This window comes from Meleagris gallopavo, chromosome 5, assembly GCF_000146605.3.
Source record: "Meleagris gallopavo isolate NT-WF06-2002-E0010 breed Aviagen turkey brand Nicholas breeding stock chromosome 5, Turkey_5.1, whole genome shotgun sequence".
Taxonomy (NCBI): Eukaryota; Metazoa; Chordata; class Aves; order Galliformes; family Phasianidae; genus Meleagris; species Meleagris gallopavo.
The window spans coordinates 36,872,974-36,878,973 of NC_015015.2; positions in this window are offsets into that span (position 1 = coordinate 36,872,974).

Below are 6,000 nucleotides of genomic sequence, written 5' to 3' on the forward strand. Positions count from 1 at the left end.
TATTGAGACACACGTGGGTGGATGGTAAGATAAAATGGTGAATGGCCAAAACTGTAAATGGATTGAGTGAGTGAGGGGGACAGGGAAATAATTAGGAAAATGGAGATTTAAATCTGTTATTAATACATTTAATCTGCTGTTTTCTTTCATAGTTCTACATTATTATTATTATTTATTTATTTATTTATTAAGAATTAACTAAGATCTATCAAAAGCCATCCTCCCAAATCAGGCTAACTTCACTGTGGCTGCACCAGTCGTTTCTAGAGAGAGAATTCTCTGCTTTACCTTTTTGCCTCCAGCATGTGAACAGAAGCTCCCCTTCTAGCAACACAGGCTCTGCTAGAGCCACTCAAGCCTGTCAGTAAATTGTAAATGTGGTGCTTTTTCCCTAACATCTGTGTTGTTTCTGTCAGCACTGGGGTGGAATACTCCTCCAAAACCTGCCAAGGATCTCGCTGACCATGTCTGGGCTTCACAGATACTGCAGAGACCTTTATGGTCTCTCTGTATGGGGATGAATTGCAGCCCTGTTATTCAGACATGCAGGCTATTTTATTTTTTTTTAACTGCTCTTCACTGTAAGTGCCCATCTCTTTGGTTTCTGCCAGTGTGATTCTCATCTGGTGTTTTCTAGGGACTGCTCCATGGCTCAATAGTTTGGTTTGCAAAATACTTAAATTTTTACAGGGATCTCATTTTATTTTCTCTTGCTTCCTCTACATTTCATTCTCTCAAATTTCCTGATTTCTAGGCAGAAGGTCAGAAGCCGCTAAGCAGGACGGAAACCAGTGCTGGTATCTGTCACTAAGACCTCTCTCTCCACCACAATACCTTTTATGCATCATTATCCTCTGTTTGTGGGTCTACAGCCAAATTTTCATTCCATGTGGTAATGTAGCCAAGCCAATTTGAATTAAATTTGAGTAGGATTTGTGTATCAAATCTTTACTAAAATCCAAATGTATCAAATCCGTCACGTTCCCTTCATCCACTAATTTTATAATTCTATTAAGAAAAGCAATTAGGTTTCTTCAGCACAATTTGTTCTTTATAAATCCCTGGTACTAAAAATAGTTTTCTTTTGACCCTTAGGTGGCTACCAATATTCTTTTTCTTTTTTCCTATTATTTTACTATCTGTAAGTATTCCTGAGAACTCTAAATTTGCCTTTTTCCTTTTTAACAATCAAGGGCACAGCCCCTTTTCTCTAATCTCCCGGCAGCGTCCTAGATAGTTTTGATAAGTCATAAAATCATTTGTGATGAAAAAACAGTATGTTTGTCATTTTCCTTAAAAGCAGGTAAATAGGTATCTCTTCTTCAGAAGCCCCAGTTCTGAACACCTGACTGTATAGGCAGAGTACTATATATTTGAGCCAAATGTGCTGCCAGGGAAACAAATTCATGGGAACCATTAACTTCTTAAGTGAATCCAGTCAGGCTTTTTACTTCTAATATCTAGTCTGGGCAAATGTTATTGCCTGCTGAAGATATATCAAAAGGATATTTTTACATGATTTTTTTATAACGTTCATAAAAGTCTTCAAAATTACATAAGAATATAATTCAAATAAGCTACATACATATTCATATGTATATAAGCTAAAAGTGTTATTGAAGAAAGTCAACAAAAAAATTGCTATCTATTGGATCAGTAAATGTATTTAGTCTCAGTGTTGGACTGGAGATCAGTCATGAAATTAATGCCAAAATAATCAACTTCTATAAATTCTAAGGTCTAAATTGGTTATAAATCCCAGCTTGGAATTCTACCAAAGTAAACAGAATCTATACTTTGAAGGGGTGGGTATTTGATGTTCAATAATGTCAAGGACCTACACAACTTCAAAATGTCTTCATTAGTGAGAAAGTGTGGTTAGATGCTCTAAGTCAGCTATCTTTTTTGCAAGTTCACTTCTCCAGAGATACGAGGGACTCTCATGTGCTGCACAGACTTATTAGACAAGTTTGTGCAGTGGCAAGCCTCTGACTGCTTGCACCTTACCTCTGTTAGGAAGCAGATTGTTTGACATCCCCATGCCAGTCTCACACTTAGCAAAAAGCCAAAGAGATGGATCGTAGGAAGAAGAAACTCGCTTTGTGGCTTACTCTTTCCAAGGTAAACCTCTTGGATACTCCAGGAGATCAGCTCTGGTGGACTGCAATTCTAAAAAGAAAGGTTTCTTTGTCTTTGATCCTTGTGGTTCATACTTAACTGTCTTGCAGCACTGTCAAACAAATCAGATATGAATTCACCATTGGTGCCCTTCAGTTTAATTCAAACAAGTCTGCAATGGGTCAGGACTGCTGCACATGAACTTAAGCAGTCTTAGTGTGAGTGTTCAAGTGTTCTTTGTCACAGAATGGAAGCTGATGGCTTTTGGATCTGCCTTTGCCATGTTAAAATGCAGAGCACATACAAATGTTTTGTTCTTTGTGAAAAAATTCCAGCATTTTATGGGAAAATTTATATGAAATCCTTACAGAAGTAAAGGGAAAAATGCTAGCACAAACATTGGACATTCAACGTTTATTCATCAGCAAAATAAAAATAGATTTGGGATAATGATAAATATTAGAATTGTAATTTGTTCCACTAACCTAAAATGAGATGAATGTTCTTATTTTTCTTGCAAACAAGATAATTACAGTAACCCTCTTACTCCTGAGCACGGCAATTGATTAGCAGCTCCTCTTCTGAAACCCAGATATTGATAGAAAATAGTTACTTAAAAGCACCTCAAGATTAAATATGTTTGGAATTCTATGTTAAAAAAATATATATCTGTGCAGCTGTGTACATGTTTCGGCTAACTCACAGGCTTCTCAAGCACATTAAGCATACACATCAGCAGGTTGTGCACTGTGTACTGCATTTGGGTTGGCAGTGTAGAGATTTGATCCCACTAACTCATTTGTGCTTAAAATAAAGGTTGGATTGCTGGTGGCTGGGAGCTATGTCACCTGTTCAAGAAACATTTAGATGCTGTACTACTGGATGTGGCTTAGCAGGGAAATGGTGGTAGAAGAAGGATGGCTGGACTAGGTGATCTTTGAAGTCTTTTCCAACTTCGGTGATTCTACATGGAAGCAGCATAGAAGATGAGACATCTTTCTTTGAAATTGATAACTAGTAAGTTGACTTTGTGTAATGTAGATCATTTGTGGCAGTTTTTGAAATTGTTAACCAGAGTCTTGACCTAAAATTCAGCAATGCCTTTAGTAGGTTTCCCCATGATCTGGGTAGGCTGTTATTCCAGCTTCTGCAAAGTAAGTGCCATAGAGGTACAAATATGGGACATAATACACATATGCTATAGTTAAGACTTGGGCTTTAAAGCAACACTATAGCAAGCTACACTTGCTGGCATCACAGCCTTGTGTTACGTCACACAGACCCTGTATATTGGAAAGAAAACAACTTCTGCAGCTAGAATGTGTAGAATGGGCTTGTTTTTTCTGATCGCTCCTCCACGCTCCCCCAGTATGTTACAGAAGAAATTATCTTATGTAAGGAAAAGAGCTGGAAGTGCTTCAGGAAAATCAGACCTAAGAAACTCTCCCTCTGGCCAGTCATACTGCTCCTGCTCAGAGGAGTCCTCCTCTTGGCCTGTTTTAAAATCAGCAGTAAGCTGACACTTATTACAGATAGTGTTGTGAATAGGTTCAGACTCAGCTTTAGCTGCAAATGCGGTTATAAGGTAGGCATCTTTGTCCACACGTGCCTCGGAGAGCCTTGAACTCAACAGCAGAGTTCAAACCTGCCAGATCAGAGAGAAGCAGATGGCTTTTCCAAGTGTTTCTTCTCCAGTGTCTACAAGCTTAGTACAAAAAGGAAACAGCTTAAATTTAGTGAAATTTTAGATGTCCAAGCAACCTATATACAAAATACCAATAACTTGTCAGGAGCACATACCACTAACCAATCTCTCCAGTTGAGTTAACATCAGTTAAAGTCAAAATATACTGCAACAATGTGGATTGCTCTGAAGAACCACCTCACAAATGAATAACTGCACATTATACTGGTCCATAGATCTGATATAACAGTCCTATCAAGGCTACTTAACCATTCTGTCAAGGATTGTTTGGTGCTACTCATCCAGAGCTTTACAGCTGTGTAGAATTTTCTGGTCCTAGAACTAACCCTCGAAGCCTGGACTCAGCAATATCCTTACGGATAGATCGAGCTCTTGACTCAGCTGTGTGGCATTTCTGGATTCCAGTGGATTAAGAATTCAGGCAAACAGTATCAAAAAGGAAGATGTTCTAAAGTCTTGGAGGAGTCACTGTTTCTGTGATAAATCCCTGCTTTAGAAAGGCACTCAGCATTAGTACAGTGCTTGGTGTATCAAATTTTCTACAGAAAGAAGGAGGTCTGAAGGTAAGGTGAGCTATATCACTGCTTAGGAGACTTAGAAATGCCATTGATGGAATTTGTATCAATACAGAAAATGTGAAGGAAATCCACTACTAAGTAGCTCTCCACTATACCAAATGCTTAATATTGTTGCACCCACGCATAGTCTTTGTATTTCCACTGGAAGGCAACAACCTTGTAATAATCACGATGAGGAATGGCCAATTTCAACAATGGATCTAGAAAGAAAAGAATGGTACTACCTGTCTGGGCTACTCCACGTAACTCCTCTCACAGGTTCTAAGTGATAAACAGTATAATAAATGTTGGTGTGTTCTACTCTCAAATACAACTTAAATTATGGACACCTTCTCCTGAAAGAGACAGACACAGGAAAGGTTCTGAGCAGGTGAGCAAAATTTATTCGTCACATAGGGCCATATTTGGCTACTATACAATGAATCATCACTGAGTCTGGGTGTAGGCAGGGTAGAAAGAAGCAACAACAAATGAAAGGAGGATATTAAATAATGATTGCCGTAGAGACCAGTCAGATTTACTCAACTCCCTGAAATTTAAACAAGAAAGCTTAGAAAATTAAAACCCAGTACATTTCAAAGAGATAAAGGGCAGCGTATAAGTTAGCTGCAGAATGCAATAGCAGGATATTGAAGCAAGTTGTTTAGTCAGGCTTCTAAAACCCATTGTCAGCAATATGCAAATAAGAGCTCCAACAATTTTTCATGCCTTCTGATCACACCAAGAATGAGCACATTCATAGGAGACACACACAACTGTAAAGCCAAGGTAAGAAAGAACGATGATGCCAACAGGCAAAGGGAAGCATCTGAAAAGTTGTGGTCGTGATGCAGCTTTCTTCTGATGAAGACCCCTGTGCAAGTCAGGTAAGATTGTAGTTTAAGTCTTTTTTTTTTTTTTAATTTATTCACCACATTTCCCTCTGGGCACCCACATAGAACCACGTGCAATTTTACCAAGAGATCCCATTCTTTCCACCTCTTTTCTCCACACCTTTAGCAGTGCATAGTACTTTACTATGAAGCCTTGTGGCTGCTAGGACAGCCCAGCTGTCACTGTTTCTTATAGTCACTGCTCACTGCCATGGCTTACTATTAATTCAGCCTCTCTCCTACTTTCTCTGCTGGCTTACTGTTGAATCCTGAACCAAGCTCAATGACTGTAATACCCAGGATGTTCCATGTCTGGAGCAAGACTTAGAAAAGACAAGATGGCTTCTCAGGGTGATGATCACTACCACAGCAACAAGAAACTGTCAGCCATTTGAGTGGTTCTTCAGCTCCATCTTGCCCAGCAAAAATAAACAGCGGCCATACATACATATATGTAGTTTATAAAAAGCCTCCTCAGCATTGCCAGGAACATCCCAGACCTGTCTGACTTCCACTGCAGCTCCTGGCCCCCAGGAGAGAGGGGCCACAAGGCCAGACCATGCTTTACTGGCATGGGCAGCTTCCCATCCTGCTCACACCCAGTGCCAGCACACAGCTGCCAGAGGGCAGTCCTGCTCTTGCCCTGCCATGCCCTGGCTTAGCTATGGCCGCCCAGGTGAGTTCAGCAGCCCCAGGCCACGTGGCGTGAGGGCAAGCTGAGTTGTGG